Source organism: Lepisosteus oculatus, chromosome 3 (assembly GCF_040954835.1).
Source record: "Lepisosteus oculatus isolate fLepOcu1 chromosome 3, fLepOcu1.hap2, whole genome shotgun sequence".
In the NCBI taxonomy this organism is placed as follows: domain Eukaryota; kingdom Metazoa; phylum Chordata; class Actinopteri; order Semionotiformes; family Lepisosteidae; genus Lepisosteus; species Lepisosteus oculatus.
In genome coordinates this window covers 3,158,360-3,185,400 of record NC_090698.1, presented here as the reverse complement: position 1 = coordinate 3,185,400, position 27,041 = coordinate 3,158,360, and the positions used below count along the sequence as shown (strand labels likewise).

The 27,041-nt window shown below is 40.9% G+C and overlaps 1 long non-coding RNA gene across 3 annotated transcripts in view; it reads left to right on the top strand.

The window, feature by feature from the left end:
- Window positions 1-27,041, top strand: part of LOC107076651 (uncharacterized) — a 111,080-nt gene that overhangs the window by 72,870 nt on the left and 11,169 nt on the right. For 2 of the 3 annotated variants that reach the window (XR_001477834.2, XR_011184950.1), the window contains exon 4: window positions 7,051-11,044. This is a non-coding gene — a long non-coding RNA (uncharacterized lncRNA). Of the gene's footprint in view, window positions 1-7,050; window positions 11,045-27,041 lie in introns of those variants that run through there. The other variant, XR_011184953.1, reaches the window with a different exon arrangement.

Sequence of the window (27,041 nt, the reverse complement as noted above, 5' to 3'; positions counted from 1 at the left end):
CATTATTTTCACAAATGAAAGAAAAATAAACCACATTGAATGTCCAAAGTAATTGCAGTACTACTTTAGACAATATTGCATGAGGTTTACAGGTTCATTCTTTTAGAACCAGTGTAAAAGGCTTTGGATTCTCCTTTTTTTCATCTACAGCAAAAATACAGATTGAAATATCTCTCTTTTTGCTAGTTAACATAATATGAAAAACGTGCAGTTGTGCTTTGCCTTATTTCAACACTCTCATCTTTTGTTCGAAGAGGATTTCAGATGTGAGCATTTTAGCTTGATATTGCAAAACTCACCACGTGCCCAAGGGGAGTCAGCAGGAGCATTTTTGTCCCTGAAAGCCACTTCAGGTGAGCCGGTGTGTGCTGTCTGATTGCATTGTGGACATGATTGTGGAGTCCAGGGGTGAGCCATTACTGCACTTGTGTGGCTCACTGTGAAAGCAACCCTCTCCAGCCACATTCTGCAGAGAGCAGTACTTCTCCAGCATTGTTGCTTTTTCATCTCCAAAAACAGCTGAAGGAAACAAAGTCATGGCTTGTGAATGGGGAGCAGCTTTTCAGAGAGGTCTGTGCAAGCAAGAGGTAGACCAGAATTTAAAGAATTGTGTTGTGCTGTGAATCCCAATATTCTGTACTGAAATATTGTAATAGCTGAGCTCTGTGTCAGGGAAAGCCAGCTTATTTGTCTTCTGATTATTCTGGCTGTATTGTCTGCCCTTCTGAAGGCGCTGGTCTGTGTGCATGCTAGGGGTTAGTTAACCAGTATGCTGCAGCAGTGTGGGGGTGGTTACAGCTCTGGACTGTGCACTGGAGGGTTCAGGCCCTGCGCGGGGTGCAGCTGTTTTGCCCTTGTGCACCACACAGATTGGTGTAGTAAACGGTCCTGCTGTACTGTTTAATAATTTGGTACTCGCCAGGTTGTCCTTGCAAATTAGAGGTTTTTTTTCTTAATCGACACGTCTGGTTAAATAAGGACGTCATTTTTTTAAAAGCTTAGTTTGCAATCCAAGGAAAGCTCAGCTGAATGTGAGGAAAGCAGGAAGAAATGAAATGGAAAGACAGGCACATGATTTGTAGAGGACATGCCTGAAGAGACTGTAGTCCCCGTACACTTGATGTAAAAAGTGCTGCTTTAGAACTTCTTCAGTCTGTGCAAGTATTCTTGTGTGTTTAAATGTGAAAGGATATACAGTAGAAAAGCTTTAGTGATTTATATACAGTGAAATAACATTTATTAGTCTGTTTCCACAGCATAGACAAATCTATCAGCTGTTTAATTTGTTGGCATAACTGATCTGATAACAAAAAATCAGGGTCTTGCACTGCAGTGCTTCGCAAGTGACATAAAATCATCAAACTTGGAACAGTTTAGCATGGAATTGACACCAACTGATTGCCAACTGTCGTAGAGGAGAAAGGGCTGATGTTCAAGAGTCAGATTTCTGATGTGATCATGAAATGGGGCATTTTCTTTAACAAAGATACTGTATAGGATTACAGATTTAGTTTTGGTGAGGACACAAGTTCAGCCTCCGATTATGTATTAATATAAGCCTACATAGAAAAGGATGTACTATTCTCTTGCTTGGGACTATATGCCATTGGGGTTTCTTAGATCTGTTACCTGTAGAAGCAGACAATAAAGCCATATAATTTTCAATTACTGGCCTTCAACTCCAAGAGTCAGTGGGCAGCAGTCAACGTGTCCTACACAAAAGAAAATAAAGACAGGTACCTTTTGTAATTACAGCTGTGGGATGTTAATGAGATTTCTTAGACTGGGTGGAGGTTTTGATGACCCATTTCATTTACAGTCTCTGGCTCATGACCCACATTAACCGCCGAATGCATGAGGCTGCCACAGACCAAGACCGTGTGTTAATAAGTAATTACAGAGGTTAGGAGCTGAGTGAATTAAAATCCATATTATTCAAGCCAAGGATAAGAGTTATTTAAATGGAGTTGGGGCGATGGAGAACGCCTTGTCTGCTGGCAAAAGGCAAATTGCTGCCTAGACATCAGTGTTGGGAGCAAAAAAATCAGTTGTTACAGAAACGCTTTCTTGTGTTGTCTTGTTGTCAGTTTTTAGTTGATTTCTAATTATTTTGTAAATAAGAAAAATCTCTTCATTATCTTCCAGTAGAGTAAGCAATGTTGCTCGATGCTTTCAATCATATTGAAGAGAGATGGCATTGCCAGATGTTAGCTGAATTGCAGACCAAGAAAATATGTCCTTTAAATCCATATACAGTCAGGACTCATCTGTCTTTCCATGTGCAAGCAAAACGTCTCCGTCACTTTAAGTATTCGTTATCTTTGATGTGATTCTGACAGATTCAGAAGTCGTGACCCATACTGTTCCTGAGTTCTGTTTGTCTGACGCAGATCGCTGCAGTTGATAATCAGAAAACGTAGCTCGTGTGGCTCGGGCTCAGAGAGCTGAGGCCTCTGATTTCCACTACATGCGATTCACCCACAGAATTGCATAGATTGCATTTTTTTTTCTTTTCTGAACTGGATTTAATGAAACCATTAAAAAATTAAACAGCCGATCTCCTTCTTGGCAGAGGCTGAGGCTAGATGAGATTGGAAAATGAAAGAACAAATTGCTTTCAAATTATGAATCTTATTAGTCTACAAATGGCCTTTAAAAGGAGTTCATTTCAGAGTAGCTAGGGCACCAAATTAAACAGTCCATATGTCCAAGCACAGTCTATTAACTTATTAAATCCTAACTAACATTTGTGTTGCTTAGTTCCAGACAAAATGTACCAAATATCATTAATAGTTTCATCAAGCCTTGATATAAGAATGGCAGTTTTTACACTGTGAACAATTAACATTCAAGAATAGAAATTGCAACAGCAGGATAATCGAGTCCCGGTTTCATCATTCCCAAATTTCTTATCATGTCTTCACAACACAGATGTGCCTTTTCTCTGCAGGTTAAAATGCAATTTTAGTAGATATAAAATTGGCATCACAAACTAAATCTAAGTCAATGCACAGAACAGTTTTGCCATGTATCATTTACATGTTTATCTTTTTTATAAATTCAGAATCTTGCATATTGCACTAGAAAGCCCATCGAATCCCTCATTTCAGATTTTTGTTGTTTCTCGGACTTCATTTCGGTGTTGTTGCAGGCAGTAGGAAATAAAGCCTTTAGGCCCGTTGAGGGGGGTAGAGCGCTGCTCCATCCCTTACCCGACTGCCCTTTTGAGGCTTGTGTTCTGTGTCCTTGCCAAGGTGATGGAGGTTTGCTTCAATGGGGGATCCTGGAAAATAAGCTGTGTTCTTTGCACTTGCAGTGAGCAGCAGCTTCTAGACATTCAGCTGAAGGTGCCGGCCGAACTGGAAGACTATCATCCAGGTGGATGCTGCATATTGGTGGTGGTGGAGGGGAGTCACCTTTACCTGTAAAGCGCTTTGAGTGGAGTGTTCAGAAAAAGTGTAAGCACTTCTTCTTCTTCTTCTTCTTCTTCTTCTTCTTCTTCTTCTTCTTCTTCTTCTTCTTCTTCTTCTTCTTCTTCTTCTTCTTCTTCTTCTTCTTCTTCTTCTTCTTCTTCTTCTTCTCATCACAGCTCAGAGGGGTAACTGCAGTGCCTGATGTTCAGGGAACCTGTCCCGATACAGACTCCCTCAGAGACAGAAATCACCCCCTGTTGTTAAATACAGGGCCCTGTCATATCAAAACAAAGTGCTGTGTCCTGTGCCACTTATGCCCCGTCTAGATTCACGCTCCATCTCTATAGCCTTTAGCCGAACAGCGGAGAATCCTTCTATGCCAAAAGGCCAGCCCCCTGTCACAGTGGATTTCAACACTTTCTAGGGGACTGTCTCCACAATAGACTCAAGTGCTCAATGAGCACTGTTGCACAGCCTTGGAGTGGTGTGAACACAAATCATCACTGACGCAAATGCTCAAGTGTCTGCTAAATTGATCTAGTGTATTATGGAAGGCCTAACATAGACACTCGTGCAAAAGGCTAACATCGAAATTGCTCTAGATGGTTCTATTGTGTTTGGGGGTCTGTAGTCCTTATATGGTTGGACTATTTTTAAAATACGGTATACATCACTGAATGGTAGTGAAATCTTTAAAGTGTGCTTTTACTGAGATTCTGGGTTCTATACTCGCAACCTAGTTTTCACATTAACAATGGGACCCTTGACCATGTTTCTGTTGCTTTCCCATGTGTGATCTGCAAAAGGGAGATGGCAGTAGACACTTGAGTGCAACCTGAAAAAAAGTTCTTATCAGCCTTCAATACAGAAACGTGAACACTCACTCCCTGCAATATATAGCATCATTCAAAAGTAAAGTAAAAAAAAAACAGATTTGTTGGCATAAACTACAAAGATTGAATCTGAAAAATGATGAAAGTAAATAAGAGGAAGGATAGAATGTTCTTCTTTATGCTTGAAGTTAGCAGTGCTTTGAATGATATGTGGATCTAAAGCAGAGATCCAGACTCGAACAGAGTTATTAGGACTTGTGCTCACACAGACCCCTGAATGAGCGGATTTCAGAGAAAATCAGAATCCCCTGAAATTGCAAGACGAGCTTAAATTGAGTTCATCGCTTGTAAAGCAGCTGCCCTCTTCTATTACCGCTGAATGCTTTCCCTTGAGCTTCGGGGGCTGTGGCATCAAATACCATTACGGTAAAACCTATTCTAGTACCAGCAGTGATATTTATATAGAGATAAACGTAGTGCAGATTCATAATTTTAATGGCTGTGAAATTTATAGTTTTTTGAAACCATAACAGTTTATGAAGCAGCGCTGCTTTTCTGCATTTCATTTTCCAGCTGTGCGCTCAGGACATAAAAAACGTGTTTTATAAAACATACTTCACTGAGTGCGACGCTTAAAAGCTCGATGATAAATGGCATCAAGGCCAGCAATAAAGATCCTTACATAGTGTTACCTCAATGCTCATAAATGTAATCCAGGTTTACATAACACAGAAGCCAACGAGGCAGCATGATATACAGTAGCCATTGCCTGTTTTGATCCTTAACAGCAAATACATTTGGATTATGGCTAAGAAAATATGTATGCCTGTGTCTCATTTTTCCTGCCCCCTTTAAAACAACATCCCCTATGTATTGCCTGTTTCATTGCTAGTGTTCTCGTATATAAAGAGAAGACAGAGTATATATCTGATCTATACAGTATTCACTATTCTTGTTCCATGAATCATGCTTCTCCTTGACCGAAGTATTGAGAGTGACAGATGGAGCAAGTGACCTGCTACATCAGCTTCTTTGGCTCTGCAGTGGCTGACCATACACTCCTCCAGGTATAAAGTGACAGTGGATACGTTATAGATTCGTGTGACTTGTCGTCCTTTCATATTTGGCTCAGACTTTGACTGCAAGACTTCTGTAATGCCGTGATGGTTCTTAGTAGAATATGAAATACTTCTTGAAAGTCTTGAGTAAAAAAAGTTTTTAAAAAATCATTACAGTCACCATACTGTGGGCAATCGTGATAGCAGCCCTTTATGTTTTCCAGACTTTCAGATACACACTACTGCATAGTTTTAGCTAAGCAGTCTACAGTATATGGGTTTAAGTTGTTGAAAGATGTGTTCAATAAATGTTCGCTGGAGCTGAGCTGCTCTGCTTGAAGACCTGGACTTTGAAAACTGCATTGCTTTAGGGTTCAAAAATGAAGGTGCATATCTGCAGTACCACTTGGTTAGAGGCTGCATTTGAAGACAATTATGATTCTATACATGCAGAAGGTTCTTTTGAACACATGCACTTAATTTTGTTTTCTGTTTTTAATTAGCTTATGCTTTTATGTCCTTGTGAGCATAAAAAGTATGGATTTGCTTTGCGGTTCATTTGACGTTTAGTCTTATTTAGTCTGGCAGCGTGAGAGGAAGATTAAAACACTCAATGGCATTTATTTACATATGAAATCCATTACATCATACACAAAGCTGGATTAGTTTTAGCTAAAGCAGTGCATACAGGAGAAATTCACAAATCAATCAAACAATCCAGGTCTCCATAAAAAAAAATCCCAAATTACTTTTTAATTTGGTTTCTGCCTCCATAACCGGCACTTGAATTAATTGGAAAAGATTCAGTTGAAAATCGGTAATCTGCTAGCAGAATGTTTTTTGGTTTTGTTGCAAAATTATTAAGATTTACAATGTTTTAGGAAAAGGTTTTTAGTTTCCAATTAAAGGTCCTCTGAGGGATCTCCAGATTGCACAAAGTCCTTTGTATTACTTAAGGTATTGCTATTATGTTTGGGCAGTTACGGAAAATGCATTAAAATGCGATTAAGATGGAAGCTTTAAGAAGATTGAATGTTCTGCCCAAGGGGCCTCATTCATTGGAATTCTCAGCCACCTGCGAGAATATTCTTCAGCCTCAGAGATGTGACCGACAACCTAAACCTTGTACTCCGAAATTGCATAATCCGCTGTTATTTTTCAGACAGAATCTGTCTTTAATTTTTTTTTCTACTGCTCAAAGATCATGAAAGAAACACTAACAGATAGGGGAAGCTAATGGACTGTGACAATCCTTGCATTTTCCAATATTGAGCATAAAATCCGTACAAATGCAGTGTGCAGTTTTCGTTCTATTAAATATTAAATGCCAGTGATAACCGTTCATACCAGACATAAAAAAGGACCTGTCACTCATAGCCATTTCTTTGCTACCTTCGAAAATTGTGTCAAGTAAAACAGTCATGGTGATCTGAGACAGGTCCTGCCCTTAAATTTTACTTTTTAAATTGCTATTGAATAGCTGTTTAGAATAGCAGTGATTAAAAAATAATGATTTTAGCATTGGAAGTGCGAATTTAGCCACAAGATGTCTACCTGAAGTTCAGAACTGCTGTCCTTCTTGTTAAACCTATTGCTTATTCATAGCTGAAATTGTCTGGAAACTGACATGAATGTTACCTGCAGTGTTGCAGTCTGCAGCTATGAGTGGGCTAGCTGAACAGGGAAATGTGACACTCTCTCAGTCAATGGGCTTCTCGGCATTAATGTTTGCTCTTTTTTTCTCAGATTCCACTATTTCCTGACCACACATGGATTTGATGAGCTGGTGGCAAATTCCAAGGTGATCGGTGGACGCAACACCATGTACAATATAGACTTATTTATCACTTCATTGTCGCCTGTCGTGTTTGCAGTGGTCGAAAGGTCCTAATGAGAACTACTGTATATGCTCTATTGCTTTTGCTCTTGTCGTACCAAATGCTGATATAGCTTGTCACAGCACCACCATATTCTTCAAACAACTTTTCTGTACTTGATTCCCAAATAATTGGGAAACAATTGCTACCCCATCAGTAACGTACAGTATGATACCCTGTACTTGGAATATTGTCAATTTACTTATAAGAGTTTGTGGGGTTTTGGTTTGGAAGGGTGAGGAGTTGATGTTTGTGTGTAATGTACCTGAACCTGACTGAATTATTTACAGAACAGTGTGGGGGCATTGTGTGTGTGCATTCTAGGTCCAGAGGAACACAGCTGGATTCACTGCAGAAAGGACTCCGGGCATCAGGTGAGGCTTCTGCAGTGCTCAGCGTGCTCAGTGTGCAGGTTATTTCCCTGCAGAGGGGAGCTGTGGAATGATCAATGGACACGGGGGCTCACCAGGATTGAAATGAGCTAGGGCCCTCATCTGAGCATGAATCACAGGGCTTGCAGGTGAAATCAACGAGCAGTCTCCTCGTACGAATTAGCTGTCTCCAGTTCTGAGAGTTACTGTGCATGTCTATAATAGGATTTAAGGGCGTTTTAATAAGACTAAAACAGATGCAAATGACTTTGACATGCAGCTTAGGGCAGTGTAATTACTCCCAGGCTGGATTAAAAGCACGGTTGTTTTCATTTCACTTCCATTAATTGAAAGTAGGGACAGTTGATTGGAGTTTGGTTGACGGCTTCTTGTCTGTATTGAGGTGTGCACACATCAGTCTGTGTTCCTTAGTGAAGTGTCCTGAGTCTCTGTCCTTGTGTTGGGCTGTTTCTCACCTTTTGTTTATTTTTTCAAAAGTTAATTATTATTTTTGCCACTTTAATTTTCTCAGATCGGCTCAGTTCTGAGTCTGGCAAGCGGGTCAGACAGAGAAGGTACAGGTTTGAAGTGCAGGTTGAGCCCAGTGCTGCCAGGATGCTCCAGGTGGCATCACCGTGCCACTTGGGTTGGGTATAATTCAGCTGGTCCTGCCCAGTGTCTTGCCAGGCACACGTTTGTGTTCTCAGTGCTGCCGGTTTCACAGTTGTTTCAGAGTGTCCTACGGGTGCTGTAGGCCTTACAGTGGCACTGTCTCTACTCTTCACCTGTCCCCGGCTGGTGTAAGGGTCATCATCAGGTTGACAGACAGTCAACAATTTTGAATTATGGTGCAAAATAAAAAGATAACCGGTGATACCGAAGTGAAAACAAACAACTGAAAGGCTTCATTCACTTTAAACATTGTGATACCAGAATTGTACAGATTAAGACTTTCAGGACTCTCCGTGTTAGCACGGGAAGCACATACGAACAGCATTCTAATTAAGTTCTTTGTAGGACAGTAACATTTTCCTAGCTCCCTGAAAGGGTTAACTTGCTGACATCCTGAGGGAAACCCAGCTGTCCTTTAGTGTCTTCTGCCGATCAATTCACTTTTCAGATATTTCTGCTTTGAATTTCTAATCAGACTTCCATGAAGTTGCTTTATTATTTATAGACTGCTTAATTCAGTGTTCTAGTTTTGGGGGGCAGTGGAAATGTTGTAAATTACTCGATATCGGTGAGGGTCTGCATCTTTCTCCTTGGTTATCGTTGTGATTATTCCTGCGGCCCAGCTGTCTCATTTGGAATGCGTCCTGCAGTCCCTGTGTCTGGAGTTCATCACCTTGGAGGTCTCGGATTTCACTCAGCGGCTGTGAGTTCCAGTTTGACGGAATAAAAAGAGTGATGGACGGTATTGATTACCTCGTGGTGAGGTGGATGTGTTTGCAGTTACGGAAACGGGTTTTACTTGGACTCAATCCATCTTGACTGGCTGAGAGTGATCAGAGCTGGAACAGGTCACTGTTGTTTTTGGTGCTGTGGATTCCGGTTCCCCCACATGTTCACTTTAATTAAACAAAAATCCTGTAGGTGGCAGGAATACTATTTTTTTTTCTGAATGACAGGTCTCATAAATAAGAAATATCCCTCCGGTTTTTAGAATAGAGCTCCTCGTCTTCAGCCCTCAGTGGTCTTCCTATTTCAACTGCCCCGAGCTCATCATTACCTGCCTGGGCTCCCTGTTGCCTTCATGGGACCCATTGAACTTTGTTTTCTCCTTTGGCCGGAGATGGTGTTTATTTACAGGGAATTATACCACCTGCTGGACTCGGTCTGGACCCCTGAAGACCAGAATGGAATGACTTTGTTGAAAATGTTTCACTCGATATTGATGGATGAAAACTCCAAAGACATCCAAAGTGGTTTTCAAAATTTACCTATAGCATACCTTCATTTTCAGCAGGTGTTCCAAATTAATATGAAGGTTTACCAGACTTTAATGTGCATATTGCATTTCGTGGTAGTGCTGATGCCATCATTCCTGAGACATATAGCAGGTTTACACAGACCTCTGACATATTTAGAAACCGGCTCTGTGTGACACTGAATCCATAAATCACACTGAGGCGATCTGTAGTGAAAGGCTGGCCCTTTCACTGTGGGAGGTACAGTAGGAACACAAATGAATTTTAAAAAATGCATGCATTAAATATTTAAATTTGCTACCATCCAATATTAAAGATATATCAAATATTAAAATGTGCAAACTGAATATTGAATTGCTGTGTTACTCGGTACATTTCCACTGAGCTGCACTGGTGATAGGAAATGGACAAATTCTATAAGAAGTAAATTACAATGCAAACAAAAGGACAAAGACTGCTACACTGAGTGTTATATATAAATCTTTTTTTTTTTTTGCCAAGATGATAAGCCCTTGTCTGGATCTCTGTGTGTTGAAAGAAGCAAGAAAGCCATTAAAACACTGTGGAGGCATGAAGATATTCTTGGCTTTGCCTTGATAATAGAGAATGAGGAGTCAGGTATGACTGTCAGCTCCTGAGCTCAGCCTTCTTCACTGACCATCATCAGTGTGGTTGACAGAGCCCACATCCTGCCTGCAAGACTCCTGTTCAACCAGTACCAGAACACAGGTCTCCTCAGTGATGAATGAATGATGAATCCCCAGGCTATACTAACGTTTATTTTAAATTTATATTTTTTCTACCTAATCTGACCGCCAGCAATAGTCAATGTGTAAATGGAATCCCAAGAGACACCCTGTCATTGAGGGCTATAAATCTGGAGTTATAAAATTATAGAGACAATCTTTTTGATAAAAGTGCTTTAGACACACAGTGTCGGAGTTAGCAACATGTTATTGGTCTGAAATTCTAGACAATAAAATGACCTGGTTTGCTCTTTAAATGCAGTTTAGTCCCCTTTTAGGGACAGGGAATAACATTTGATAATTTTTCCAAGTGTAACCAGCTACCATGTTTTCCTGTAGTTGGGAGTGGGTGGTAGGTGCTGATCCCATGGCTGATATCAAACAATCATACAATATTTAATTAATCTGGGTCATTTTGATTACAGAAGGGGTCAATTAGAAGTAACAGCTAATTACAAACTGGATGTTTTTTGGTGGGACTAAGTGTGATTAATATCTCGAGAGTGTTAATGTAATGATCAGACAAAAGATTTGCAGGAGAGATAAATTGTTTGTTTAAAGCTTTAAAGTACTGCAGAACATTATTTCTCTCCTCCATATTCAGCTCATTAATTACACTTTGCAGGCTGGTTGTTGTTCCTTTTTAATGTAATGAAAGCACTTGAATTTGACAGCTGTTTATGCATTCCGAGCTTGTTTTACAGCAGATTTTTGTGATATTATTTATGTACTATATTAATATTTTTTGTAAGTTAATGAAGGGATAAGCTTTAAAAGCTGATGTGTAGTGATCTAAGTCATTCCCTACACTGTAGACTGAAGAGTACGATATTGAATTAAAATAATATATATGTACAAAAAATAAACATTTGCTTTTCTGCTTCATCAGCACCAGTTGTGCAAAACCTGCAGGTCATAAAGTGTGAAATGAATCAAACTGCCATGTAGTTCCTATCCGGTTTCTACCCCTTCTCATTCAGTGGTATTTTCTGTGTATCTCCGTGCAACTGGTCCAGCTTCTAAAGTTCTGATCTAGCTGTGGCCTTGGTTCAAGAACACTCCTTCAGCATCACTGCCAAAGGGAGAGGATTGCTGATGTCTTGGGTCATTAGGCTGTCAAATCATGTAACCACTATGTTATATATCCTTGCTCTTATTAGTCACGTTGTAAGCTCTCACACATTACTTACAGTAAGTGGTCCGGGTGATGCCTAGAAAAGACAACATTCTGGCTTGAGCCTGTATCTGAGTGAGGCTGGAACTGCCCAGGAGCTGAGGAGCAGGTGATGGAGTGTAGTCAGGGCAGGGCTGGAATTACGTGGCCTGGCTGTTCTTGACTTTCTGGCTGAAATACACTCTTGGGTCTTCTTAGACATCTTCGGGCATGCTGTGGCATGGCTCAGCTATGCACCGATGAGCTCTCCCATCAGTTCTCCTCTGTCCTTGCAGCTAGTCAGATTACATAGCGTAATCTCCCCTGGAGTGCCAAGCCTTAAAACATTTGGCAAATCCAAGATGAGTGAGTGTATAATTCATATAGAAATAGCCCAGATACATGTCTCATGCTGTCTGGTTGCAGACTTTCATGAAGGGGCTCGTACCAGAAATTGGAGAGGTGTGTATCGTCAGACAAGACCTGCTTGGTTGGCCACGGTGTGCACACAGACTGACACGCACACACCTATGCATGCATGTACCCCAGCTCTGGAGATACGATAATGGCTTATACAGCACTATCTTCAGATGTGCTCTGCAGGCATAAATCAAGCGCAGTGAGAGGCGCTCATCGCCGGAATTTCAATTAGCGATAATTCCATCGCAATAGAACGAGCCAAATCAAAAATGGCAGACGTGGATGACGCTCTGCGTTTAGAAAGAAGGGCCCCACAAATCAAAGAGACAGCTTTATGGTATTGCAGAACATCAGTAGCCCTTTAAAGGAAGTGAAAATTGATTCACTTCACGTGACGAATTGCATGATAATCTTCAGTGGGTTGTGGAGACCTTGGTATTAAAAATGATCCACTTAGCTGTTAGACTCCCTGTAGACTTCTCTCTTTCTGCTTGTGTTCCTCCTCAGCTGGGCTGAAGAATTTTTCCACTGACTAGAAACCCCAGAGAAGTGGTGCAGGCTTTTGTGCTTGGCTTGATTGCTTTAAAGTGACAGTTGACTCTTTTTTGTTTCAGTATTTTTGGAATATTTACAGCCATCACTGAAAAGCAATTGAAGACCAATGGAAGAGAGAGACGGCATGTTTTAGTTTATACTGTACTCGAAGTAGGTTCCATTGCAAGTACTGTAGGTGACTGATTCAGAAAACTCTGATGCACTGCGGCAGTTTATATTGTGAGCATGTGCAGTTCTCTCTCCTCTTAACATCAGTACACCAATCTAATCTTTAGGTTCATTTTAACCAAGCCAGACCTTTTTATGTTTTTCCATTTACACTTTTAATTAAATGCAATTAAATGTGAGTTTGGTTTTGGGGGGCCTAGCAGTAAAAAAAAGATGTTCAGGATCTTTTGATGTGCAGGGTTTACATCGTAAATGGAGACATCACAGGCAAAGCTGGGTACTTCCAGCCTGCAAGTCAACAAAAGGCCAGCTAAATCTGCAATTATGGTTTGTGGGATTCACACATAACAGGGACGGATGGAGACTAGATAAGTAAGCACACAGGAAAAGTAGGAGGACTCTGCCGATAATCTGGATTACTCCCAGTGTCTGCTGTTGCAGAAACCCTGGGCCCTGAGTCAGCAGCTGGGATCAGTGTGGTTGACAGACACAGCTGCAGTGTTGCCTGCATCCTGAGCAGGAGCTCACAAAGCTAGATTTTTCCCTTTATCTCTAACAAAAGAGCAACAGAAACAGAATTGCTGTGACAAAACCTTGTCGTTGAAATGTCAGCCTGTTTCACGGATTTCTTTCAATCTGTTTATGCTTTCTCAGTGAGAACTTCTTTTTTATGCATATTTTACTTTCTTCCATGAAAGCATCCATGCTTTAATTTTTTTTTTTATAAGGTGTATTAAGAAGTTGTACCATAAACAATATGTAATTGTAAATCACTGATTGATTGATAGAGGTACTGTTCATTTCCAGTCATCGAGACTAAACAAGTGAAAATGTTACTATACACATAATCACATCAATATGGTGTGGTAGTAATATGGCATGGCATTAAAATCGATATGCAATTGCACTGCTTTTTTTCAGTAGTATAGCCTTAATAGTAAACCAATGGTAATGGTTATCATAAGAAACAGTGCTGTGCAGATCAAGGTTACTTGTAAAGAGCGTGCTATCCTGAAAATTCAGAATGTTATTTATGAATTGATTTTATTTTGGCATAACCCAGGGAGTCTAACCCAGAATAATCACATTCCAGACCGCCTTGTTTGGAGCTCAGGGACAGGCCCAGCTGACAGTGTTCCTGATATCTTTCTGTCAGCAGACTGTGCCTTATTCTTCATGCTGCTTTTGGATGCGCAGTATAAGCCCATCTTCAGCATTTGACTCTCCAAGCCAAACAGACCTCTCCCCATGACTATATATTGCAGTGGGGGAGGATGAGTGACATCTCCAAGCCTTGTTAAAGCTGAATGAGCTGCTGCAAGGAGGAGGCAGATACAGACTGTGTGTTTCTCAGCCTTTTTTCCATCAATTACGGGCTTTAGAGTTATCTTCATTCACGATGAAGAATACAACTTGTTTCTCTATGCTTATTAATAGCATGAAACATGGAAAGATCAAGAAATGTTTCGTAAAGTTATGGGATATTAGTGTGATTATATCAGATTATAACATTCTGATTTAAGCAAACTCCCAGGAGATTTTTTAGAGCCTCCCAAGAGATTTTTTTAGATTTAAAAAAAAGCTTGCATGTACTGTAGCAGAAGCATGAACTGTAAATGTATTATAGGGAAAACACCAAGCTTTAAGCTATAAAAAAGACACTGCAGGAAAAAAATAAAGTAAGAATAAGTCAGAATGTCAAAGAACATACCAGAATGTCAGGTCAATTAAAATTCAGATAATCAATCAAGGCATGCTATGTTCAGGTTGTTTCAATATACTTGTAGACCTCATATAGAATATTGAGAATGATTTTGATCCACAAAAACAATATTGTTGCACTGGAGTAAGACTGGAGCCCTGGTGTAGTTTCTAAATGGATGATCTGGACTCTGGAAGAAGTAAATCGAAATTATGGATCCTATTTCAAATTTTCTGTGGACTTTCTTCAGGTTCAAGATTGAAACACAAACCAGAGGACACTAGGGGCTGATACCCTATCCTCTCTCAAGAAATTGCAGGACGAGGCCCTGGAATCAAAACCAGACAAGCTGAATATATCAAGCGGCCTCGCATTTGCAAATATTACTGTATGTCCTCATGCTCTTGTGTGTGTGGATTTACAAAATATGTATTCTTTTTACAACACATTCTCTTATAACCCAGTCCCTTTGAAAAACAAGTACAGTTTACTTAAGTATCCTACGTTTTGTGCCAATACAGTATGTGTGGTTGCCTTTATGTCTTGAGCATCCTGCATTTTATGGCTTTTTGCTGCTCAGGGGATAAAATAAAAGGCAGGAGCTGAAAGTGTGGTTTTAGATTTGTTCTGAAACATGCAAATTTTGGGCTTGAAAAACCATATAATTCCAGGAGTGATGCAGTCTCGTAACAGAAGATGAAACACAAGCAGAGAATAGCTGTGATGAAGCGCTTTTGCTTGTGTTGGTGATGATGAGAATCTGCAAAAGACAGAGAGCCTGGTGACTAGGGCCAGGGTGGCAATAAACCAAGCTAAGACAGAGCAATTGAGACCTGGCGGCGATAAAGAGATTTCAGATGGATGACAGCGGCGGCCCTATACATATTCATGCAGGGCCGAGGCGCAGAGGGGTTTGGGAAGTGGAAAGAGGAAGTGAATTGAGAAGCTTGCCCAGCCCGTTTTACTTTCCAGAGAGAAGGAAGGATGGAAACTGTCACTGTGAGCATACTGTAGCTGAGTGCAGCCTCCATGCCCAGGGCCCGGGGTTGGAGAGTTGTGTGACCTCCAATGAAAATACACCCATGTGAGGAGGAGGAACCTAAAGCGCTCGTTGGCAGATTCTCCTGAGCTCACGTTTGGCTCCTGTCTGGCTGCCGTACTGTTCGCTAGGAAGCATGCACACGGTCACAGCTCCAGGCCCACAGGCTGCTGCACGAGTTGTGCCACAGCCACCTCATACCTCAGAGAAAACACACACACCAGGGCTTGGCATCTTAGCTAAGGTGCCATCTGGCATTCAAATACTGGAGTCCCGTCTCCGGTAGGTGGATGCTGTCACAGGAGGATGCTTGTGTTTAATTAGGCGATCGTGGTCCAGGAGGGCCAGTGTTTCTGCAGGATTTCTTCTCTTCTCTTAACAGCTCATTATTGACTAAATGGGACCAATTCAGCTACTTCTCACAGCTCTGCAGGTGCTGCTGATTTAAAGAGACCTAAAAATCCTGTAAGCACAACCTTACCTTCCAGGACCTGGATTGTCTACCCCTGAGATAACACAACAGAAAACGTCCAAGAATTAACACTGCCGACATTTCCTTTATAGCTATAAGTGTACAGAGGCTATAGCATATGCTTTCATTGGCCATCCACCTTTCTGGCGGTGTGAAATGTGCTGTGGAATGGCACAAAGTGTGGAAAAAGAGTGTTTTACTTTCACCTTTTCAGAAACTCTGAAATGCACTGAAAAGCCTTGCCACTAGAGGGCCTGGGTAGCCTGTTTCAGAATTCCTGTAGGGGGTTTGCTGCCCTTGCACATGAATGCTTTTCCAACGTCTGTATCTGTAGCTCACCTCTAAAACCAGCCAGGTCTAATAAATTATTAAGAGTGGCATACCTAAACTACCGCTTCTCTTGTCCTGGTGCATGTTTCCTGGGAATATAAATATTTCAGGTATTTATTTTTTCTTCTTTCATCCCAGATTGTCTATAGTATTTGCTTCATAATCAGTTGGTGGTCACAGTTTCGTTGCCTCTGTATGCATGGTCTCATATGAAACAAATGATTTTGTTTGCATTTCATCCTTCAATGTGCATTTCTCTGCTGAAGCAGAATGGAGCCTCTGTCACACTGCCAGGAACACACACAAACTGGATCTGGAATTGTAAAATAATCTATAACTTTAAAACCTAAAATAATTTTGTAATACTGTATGCAAAATGCCGTACACTGCAGAAAAGCACAATGCTGTGGTGATGCCTGTGTCTCCTTTAAAAGAGACTTGATTAAAGTTATAATAATAATAATAATAATAATAAAAATAATAATAATAATAAAGCTGTTAGGGTTTCTACCCATACAGTACGTGCATGAAACCACATTAATACCTTTTATTTGCTTTGGCACAGCTATGTAAATATAGTTTATTTTTGTATTTAGATTGTATTACTATAAGAATTGCAGTATCCTTACAGTATACTTACAATAGTTATTCTGAATTCTGACTGATTTCTCCAGAGTGATTTGCAAAGACTCCTCCTGAGTCACTTAAACAGCACCATGGTTTTCTGTCTGATCCAGAGGTCAGAGCTCAAGGCGATCGCAGAACAGCCTGAAGTCTGATACTCCGCGGGTCAGGTCAGGCACTTTATTGTTCGGCCTCCTAGATGATTTTAACAAGCACCTCATCACCCTTCGCACTGTGGGCAGAGATTAGGGTCCTCAACAAAGATAAATAACCTGTGTAAGTTCTGATTGTAGAAATCTGGAGGTCAGAAAGTCAGCTGAGTTAAATTAATACATTTTCAGATTTATATGGGGCATGGCAGCCATAGTTCTAGTTTAGGATGTGTGAAACTACAAAACCACTAAGCGCCTGTGTTTGGGCAGATAGATATTGTGTGAGTCCCTGAGTTCGGACCTCAGTCTCAGTGCCCTGCAGGACAGGGTGTTGGTGTGGATGTTGGGAACTGTGAAAAGGCTGGTATGGGACAGTAGCATGGTGGAGATATGAAAGAGTCCACTCAGCTGTTTTTCTTTCAGGGAAAACATAAAAACTCACACACACACACACACACACACACACACACACTTATCTTGATAACAATGGGAAATAAAACATTACTGTTAATCTCTGAAATCTACGGTACTTATTTCATGCTTGTGTCCTTTGAGCATCAGAAATGAGAAATGGCAAATGCAGTCAGTATTTTAAGAGGAAAGGGCATCTTGACACAGATGACACAGAAGTCTGTACAAAACAAGAAAATACAGAGCCAGAGTTTACTTCCTCAGCCGATCATTTCCATTCTTGTAGTGTGGGCTTTTGTTGGGAGAGACAGGAGGGGTTACAACTCCTTCTGAGTGTAAAACGGATGCAGTACTAAAGATCTTTTGGAACTAATGGCTTTCTGAGTGCCGCTGATGGTGAATGAGTCTGAAATTGGGCTCAGTGGGGGTTTCTGGTACAATGGCATGGCTCTCCTGCTGTATGCGACCCTCTGTGACTGGTGCGCTTCATTTTGATCAGATGTATTGACTGAGATTCTGTCTGAGGCTTCAGTCTCTTACAATTGGTCACCTTGAAACCCGAAATGTAATGAGATGCCACAGAAAGACCCCCAAAGTAATGTGAAAAAAGGAAAAATCCATGCCCATTGATCTTTCGCCTGTTTCCTTTGTTATTGTGTAAGGCTGAATTCAAATGAGAGATCAATATGTAATACATGTAAGCTGTCACATTGGGTAAGAGTTTTAACTTCAGTTGCATTGGTTGTGCCACTGCATTAACCTCTGGAAGAGGCCGTTTCCCTGCTCTTCTGTCAATTACAACGTTGTGTGGTTGTTTCTTACCAGTGGGAGACTGTGGAGCCAGGCGAGATTTGATGATGAATGGGTTTGGATGTAAATAGAAATTCCAAGAGGGGCAAATTGAAACGCAACAAGATGAGTCTGATTTATCAAATAAAATGCAGTCATTTCAGCTGTGCCTGTAAAAGAATACCTCACTCATGATGAAAAGGGTACCAAAATGTAGATATATATTTTTTTTGGTAGGGTACAGTATGTTTGTGGTCCTTAAAAACTGCAGTTCAGAAGGAAGTGCATAACAAATTGATCATTTGACCATGCTAATTCACAGTGTTTGAAGCTCGATAGTACAGTAATTCACAGCTTTTCTAATCACCATGAATGTGGAGCTATTGCCTTATTGCGTGTAAAGAGCATAAGGCTCTACTTATTCTACTTTAATTATTCAAAATATGTTGACTCTAGCAAGAAGAAACATGCTGCTAATTAAGGCTGAGACCATAAAGGGTAGTTTGACTGTACGTGGGCATTCGGAAACAGAACTGTGAATTTCAGTTTCAGCGAGTTTTGATTCATAGGAGCTCGACTTGTTGCAGAGGAATCCCTGAGAGCTTCACACTGCACTTCTCCGTGCCAGAGTGCCAGGTTTTGTGTTGGGCTCAGCGTCCCGAGAACTGGGCACGACTGGCACGTGTGCTTGAGAAGTTCTGGGGGCAGGGCTGAAGCTGTGCGATTGGATAATAGCCTCTTAAACTAGAAGATAACAGTAGAGTACTAGTAAATGTTTCAAAAGTAACTGAGGAAAGGTCAGATTTAATTAACAGGACTTTAGTTTGCAGAATGTTTTTTTTAGAAAGTACTTCTCTGCTTCCCAATCTCATTTTGTTAATCCCTGGTATTAGTCTCTGTATTATCTGCTTTGTTGGTGTACAACCTTGAGGTCACATTTGTTTAGAAAGCTCCTTGAGGTCATGTTTGTTTCATATTGCGTTGGTTTGTATTTATAACCTGAGACAGACTCTGCACAGCGGTGTGACAATGAACCCTGATTATCATCAGCGGATCCAAAGCAAAGCGGCTGTGATCTGAATATACGATGGTTCATGGCGGCCTGCCAGCTTGGAGGCATTTCAACGCTAGAGCTGAAGAACAGCGACTTTACATTTGTATTGATTGTGCTGTCGTGGAACGAAAAGGAAAGGAAAGGCAACACCTGTCAAAAACGGCCTGGGTATTTTTATCCCTGCATAAAAATCCAAACCTGTCGTTTGCTTCTAAATCGTTTATCAAAAGCCTGTGTTGCCACCCCCCCAAAAAAAACATCGTAATTATCTAAATTGCCAATTCTCCTATTGAGTGTGAATTTTACCAGCAGTATTTAATTAAATTCCACACCTTGCTCTTTAATTAAATATGTGAATAATTTGCATGACTGAGAGTGCTGAGAGATGTCTGAATGGCTGGGTGGTGGGGGAGCTCAAATTGTATTTTGTTTTTAGGTTTTCTGGGAGTGCCGAACAACTCATCATAGGTGTTAATCAATTAACCTTCCTCTGTAAACATCAGGAACACCATTGTTTACGAAACACAAATAAAAGAGGGTGTAGGAACATGCTGGCATCAAAACAGGACTTAAGAGGACAAGGAAACGATCAATACTGTATTGTCTGGCACATACAGTATGTAACGTCTTTGGTATTTAATTAATTCCATTCATATCTCAAAAGTAACACATTTATGATTCTGTTTTAGGACTTTTAATGTTGGTGATTTAAAATACACTTGTTTCCAGGTTTAATTACCCACACAGCTCCATGAGGCCTGCAGAGAAGCCCTGCATTAAATTGCATAGGAGCCCAATTTATCAAACAATTTAACAAGTAATTGAGGAAGAGACAGTGAGGTACAGTACAAACCGGAAGTTCGAGCGGTGTTCCAGGAACTGCATTGTGCAGTGAGTGCCTGCGTGCAAGACATCAAAGCAAAAGGTCCACAACAAGAGGCCTTTTTAGTTCCTCCTGCACTAACATTGGTATTTAATTATTTCCATTAATGTCTCAAAAGTAACACATTCATGGTTCTGTTTTAGGTCATATAAAGTTGGTGATTTAAAATACAGGTTCAATTACCCATATAACATATAAGAGTATTCAGTGACAAAGTCATCAAAACTCCTGCTTAGTAATACCATTCCTCGTGCGTGGTTTGAGTCAATAGTGGTACAGTATATCAGGGACATACTGACATCTGTCCGTCAGCTGCTGATCTGTGGCTCAACTATTCCTTCACATGTTGAGCCCGAAAGCTCTGTTGCCTGTCCTGCAGCAGCCTCTTCAACTTCAGCATCTCCACTGGCAGATACTTCCTGAGACGCCACCTTTTGCTTTTCCTGGCTTGGCCCCGCTTAAAAAGAATGAAGTTTATTTCAGAGCAAACACCAGCCTTTAGCCACCCCCAATATCTTTCAGTCCCAGTTCCCTGTGTTTCCCAGATTTATCCATGCCAGAGCTCCCCTGAATCAGACATGTGACTCCTCATGTTTGCATTCCAGCAGATAAGGTTAGGAGAACGTGTTTTGATGGATGATGGGTTCTCAAATTTTGACCAGTAGTGCACCTTTATTTAAGTAAAAAAAAACGTAAGAAAGCGTTAATAATCTTTGTGCCTCAAAGATAAAAACAGAAGCAGTCCATCTTTGCACCAGGAGAAGCTATTGCCACAGAAAGTTAAGTCCAAATCGATGTCATGAAAAAGCAGAGAGTCCACGCAGGGAGCAGTAAGACATGATAAGCAAGCACCACTGGCTGTGCTGTGCATAGAGGGAAATCTAGAGCTCTAATACACTTGAACAGTAGCATACCATTCCCCAGGGGGGTGTTCAGCAAAGGGGCTTTTTATCAATTTCATTCTCACAGTACCCACGTTTCCAGCTGTTTAACACCAGTAAGATATTGTAGTCTTTGTATCTGTTGTGCAGTCCCCTGACTAGAATGAACCAAACTCCCTGTAGCTTCTCTGCTGTCTCCGGGACAAGGAAACAATTGGACTGAAGAAACAGCCATTGTACAGTGGGGAGCACTTCCTTTCATAGTGCAATGGTAGACAAGCATCTGAATCCGTTACAAACGCAGGGTGCTTGTGCCAGCAAGAAGTGAGTGAGTTTTTGGGCATTGTGTACCTCCTATGGTTGAACCCACGGAGACATTGCAGAATCTTGTCCTGGGCCTGGTTAGTACTTGAATGTGTGTTACATCCAAACTTGAAATCAGGATTGTGTTGGACGTGGTGCTAGGAATTCACAGCTAAAAAGTCAGCTGTACACTGTTGAGTTTCAAGGGGAACCTCTTTCAAGGTTTAGCAAACCCATATATTGAAAAATCTAATTAAGAACTTCATATCCCATCAGACCTCAGGAGAGTAACAAGAAAACCAGATGAGACTGAGATCACATCACAGAGGGACATGTAATTCAATCAGTCATCAGTGAGCTTTCAGTCTTTCAATTAATTGTGTTTCCCCATTCATCACCTTGTGGTGATTACATTTCTCCTCCTAAAAATAGGGGTATTCAATAAAGTTAAAATGAATATAACAGTAACCACTTTTATAAGCAATTGTACATGACAATCTAGCCCTCGGTAAAAATGGGATTTGTCATGGCAATGCAGAACAAATGTTTCATTTTGTGCTGTATGAGTCACGCCTGCTTGAGTCAAGTTATCTTGGTCATTGATAGTGACAATTCACGCTATCAGTAAAGTCATGTGCTGATTCTTAATTAGAGATTCCCGTTTTTATTTTATTTTTATTTAATCAAATTTGATTGCTTTAATCAGCCTGTGTGTGTGTTTGTTGGAGTCGTAAAGGGCTCTCCCTCTCTCTGCAGTGTGTTTTTTCTCACTGGAGCGGAGCTGTTTTGTGCCATCCACAATCTGACTTCAATCCGATGTCATTATGAATCTGGCAGTTGTTATGACTGTGCTTTTGTCACTTTGGCCCTTCAGAGATGGTGTAATTCTTTTAATTATCGCATGTGGAATACTGTGTATGCCTTGTCCCACAACCAGAGCCAGTCATAAGCCAGAAAGATGCAGCAAAGCCTCTCAGCTCACAAACAGCCAATGGGATAGGGAGACCTGCTACTTCCTCCTGGGATCAAGCCCTGGGGGTCAGTTTAGAGTAACGTCTCTGGGAGCTGGGAGTACACCTGGTCGCTCAGTAAGTATCCCCACGAACAGGGATGTGCCAGTTCCACACAGGCCAGCACTGAAGCTCGGAATCAAACTCTGGATCATGGAGCTGTGCTAAGCAAAAAAAAAAAACAGGTGGAACAAAAGTGTTCAAGTTATCCATGTAGCATACTGTATGTCTCTTGGTACAAAATGGTCACTTTCCTGCCCAGGAAATTCGATGTCTTGTAGATAGTTTCTCATCTGTACAAACTGTACAACAGATAGCCAACACAGAGATACAGTATTAATATTAATTTTTGGAGGCCATTGGCTTTACTTTTATATTGTAAACAGTGCCTTGTACAGGATTTAAATACCTGTGCTCATTATTGTGTCACTGTTAAAAGACAAAGAATTAAGGGTATTATGGACATGGTACTGGACAAATAAATTTATCAATCATTTAAAACCTTTCTCTTTTGCAAGATACTGGGAGCCAGTACAGTCTCTGTGCTTTTTCCCAAGTGGTTTGTGCTATTACCCAGAATGAAGAGTTTCCATCTGCTGTGCTTTTTTTATGTAACTCCAAATTCTGTGAACTGCATCCAAACGTATTATCAAAACATATAAGCATGTTAATCATTGCACTTCAAAAATTCCCTGGCTACCTATGTATGCTTGATTCCCAGTTCCAGTGTATCGAGACAGAGTCTGAACCCTGATCTTTGGTCAAGTATTAAAGCCAGCAAAGAGGCAAAAAATTCCTTTCCAGCTCTATCTCATTAACATTATCTGGAACAGCATGCAATGCATTATTTATTTTGATGTTCATATTAAAGTTAAATTGTTAATTGTTAAATAGAAGAAGGCTAAGAGTTTGAATACCTTCTTGACTTGAAGGTGGCATATAAACATACTTGTTTTATGCTGTAGTAGAGAAGGACTAAGCTCGTGAGTGGGACTAATTTGTGAGAGGATCATCTCATGGTGTTGCATACTGTACAAGTTCTGGACATAAGACTCATCTTGCACCGCACTGTAATGCACCCCATACTGTTATATACTGTACAGCATACAGTGGTAGACCACTGTATTAAGAGTAATGATTCTTGAACCTGTCCATACATCTGATCAATTGAGTGCATTTAGAATAACAAATTCTACAGCAGGAATCTTTTGTACTTAAGATGGTTAAGGCACCTCCTTCCACATACAAGCTTTTGTTTGACCCTGGCGTGACGTTAACATACAGTACAATACGAGATGGATACGGTCTTGTTAAGATATGGCAGTCAATTACTAGAACAGGAAGACTCTACTCTGGGAGTGTTAGTGATAATTTTTTTTTAAATCCAGCTTTCCAGCGAACTGCATTGTGATTTGAGTGCCTGCGTGCAAGACATCAAAGCAAAAGGTCCACAACAAGAGGCATTTTCAGTTGAGTACAGTTCAGTAGTAGGAAAGCAGTAGAATGATGTCACGCATTGCAAAAAGTACTTCACTTATCCCATCCCCTTATTATTTTGTAATACATTCAGCAGAACGCAAAAGAAGACTATCATCATGCATCTGGCCAAGAAGTGTGACAAGACAATATCATGGTTTCCATTAAGAGTAAGACTTGGTAGAAGGATTTTTACCACACTGCTGTCTAAAATGCAAATGAGAGAAACAAAAACTAACAATGTAAACAGTGTCCGTCTTTTCTTTTGGATGTCCTCTGCCAGCCACTGTAGGTGGCCAGGGATTCCTGGGCTCTCCTAGCAGGGATCGTTATGCCTTAACAGCTAATTATCCTCCTGAACTGCCCAGGGAGTGCAGTCATGACCGCAGCACAGCGCCACAGAGGCTGACGCCACCTCTCGCTCTCTCCCCAACTTTCAGCTCCGAGCAACGGCCCCGTTCTGTGTGTGCACCGCGCCCGTTTCCACCTTACCTGGAGCTGCTTTTCTTACTTAAAGGCTTAAGTCGCAATCCTGCATTAATGCTTGGTGTCTTTGCTGTTTCCCACATTGTAATCTTCACTACAACCCAGAAACACATCTACATTAATCCGCCGTGAAACCAGTTTGCTCGCATAGGTTGTTTGTGCAGCTCTGTAAAACAATTAGTTTATTTTGGCTTCTAGTGAGCAAGTGTCTTGCAATCCTAGTAGTTATTTATAAATATAATGACTCATGAGGTGTAGGCTCTGCTGCTCTTAAGACAAGTGTTTAACAACCTCACGACTTCTTACTCTCATCCAGGCGAGAAAGGACATTTCTCCTCACTGCAGCACTGATAATGTGGACGACCACAGTAAATGTGAAAAATTGAATTCATTTTTTTGGTGTCTTTTTTCTTCTTTTTTATTTATTTCTTTTTTTTTACAAAAACAACATAAAAGTTTTTTTCACATAAACACATTAACAGACCTAAGCATCTCAAAAAAGAAAAAAATAGCATCCTCCTCCCAGGACCTCTGGTCTTGCGATACCCTCCTCCCTCTGTGAGGCAGGACAGGTCACCCTCTCTCTGTGTTCAGAGTCTCTCATGCTGAATCATGCTGATTTCATGCTACTGTACTCTTTTTCTTAAAATTGAGAAAATGTTTTTTTTTCTTTCCACAGAGTGCCTAAGAAAAAATGAGATGTGCTGCAAAGACTAAAGAGCCAAGGGCTGTGTCCTTTTTCTAAAGTTAATGACATTAATGATGGGAACAGCAAACACTTCATTTTTTAGTGTGCCATTAGGCAGGTTTAAATATAAAGCACTGCAGTCAGTGCGTTCATCAGTTTTATTGTGGTGAGATTATTAGATAGCGACACTGGTGCTATGTCCCTGCAGAAAGGTATTTCATAAATGTCACCTTTAATTAGGCAACTTTTCAATTAAGGAGTGTAAATGACAGGTTTACTGGCTGCCAGAAGGCACTGGGTTGCAGTGTTTTCAATTTATGAGAAGCACAGAAAAAAGCAGATTTGAAACGTTGCCTAAAGCAGAAGGCCTGTCTGTTCCATCCCAGTAAAGATTTTCTCAGGTTTGTCTGTCCATCTATCCCTCCGAGAATCATTCATTCATCCATCTATTGTTTTAAGCGGATTTATCTTATGTGGCTTTATTAATGTACTCATTTTCTTTCTGCACCCAGTTCTCTTCGAATTATTTCCTCATGTGCTGCTGCCGTGCGATGTTTTTTGTTCACGTGTTGTGTATACAGTATCTTGTGATGACAGTCAAGAACCTCAAACCGCTATATTATGTGAATGTTTCAGTCATGCAGTTTGTGTTAAGTTCGTCACTCCTCTGTGGTCCCGTGTCAATGTTCTATTAGTTACAGCCTGCAGCACAGGCCTCTGTGTCACAATATATCTGATTAGCTTTGTGAGGAGTCCTGGGCTCTGGCTCATACTAATGGAATTTCATGCCTACTCCAAGAGGCAGCATTGGGGTCACAGGAGTCATCAGCTGGGGAACCCCGGGGCCTCTGTCAGAGCTGTCTCATTGAGGGTGCTGTCCCCGTGCTGAGACATGCTATGGCACTGCTCCAAAGCACTGTAATACACACACACGTACACCTGCGCACACACACACATACTGTATGCTGCAGGAAAGCTGTGGGCTTCTGAGACCAAGCCAGAAGAAGGGTGATTTAAATTCAGCATGTGATGGGTGGCTCTGAAGTAAAAGAGAGAACAGCTTTATGGTGGGGGGCTTGTCATGATACAGCTGGCAGTTTGCAGTGCATTTGGGTGATTGTTAATCGAGACTTACAGAACCATGCGGAATCAATCCGTTTTTATTTGTTGTAGAGCCCTTCCCAGCACAGGTTTGGGACAAAGTGGAGAGAAACTCCCAAAACACTGTAAAGCTTAGCTTTGGGAATGCCATCACTACTTAGAGCAGAGGGGTTAGTTCTAAAAAGATTGCTCTGTTTATTGGCTTGGCTATAAAACAGATGTAGAGTGAATCTGTTCTTTTTAGGAAGTGGAAAGATCCCTTCTTAGGAAGAGGGGTGTGAAATCCACCTGGTCTTGAGCCAGGTTTTAGATCAAAGGAGAATATCAGTGGTGTTTTCAATGACGATCTCATTTGTTACAACTTCTTTGCCGGTCAAAAGCAGTGCAAACTGCTGGATCAGTATGAGATGATGGGGGCTTTGTTTTCTTTATTGGACATATTTATGACTCATCATAGGGGCAGCGTAGTGTAGTGGGTCCACTTTGGGACTCCTGACTGGTGGGTTGGGGAGTCCAGTCCCCAGTGTGCGCACTGCTGTTGTGTCCTTGAGGGAGGCACATTACCCCAGTCCACCCAGTAGGAATGGGGACCAGTTATTGGGATGATTCTTGAGATGGACTCTACCTCCGATCCAGGGCAGGAGTCCTCTGCCGTTTGTTCTCTTAACTCTATAGAAACCATAGTAAGTCCCACTGTACAGTAGCTTGAAGGTGGAAATTGCCTAACCCAAAGTTCAGATAGAGTACAGAAAGAGATGTGTCAGTGATATGTAGTATAATGAGAGATAATCTCTGAACTCCTCTGTGTTTACACTCTATTCAGTAGGCTCCATTCAGTTGAGGCTGGACAAATTCCTTGTCTCTCTTTAAATCCAAACTCAAAACTCACCCTGTTTACCAGGGTCTACATTATATATCTACAGTATATAAAGGTTTATAGTCTGTGCTTTTGTTAATATTTTTCATTTACTTTTTTATTGTAGTTTTAAGTGTCCTTGGGTTTTGGAAAGGCACTTATTATTATTAAATTATTATTATATTATTATTTTGTACAGCAAAAACAATACAGCTGTATGTGCATTCAGCCAGCATTCAAACATGTGCTACAGTTTGTTGCA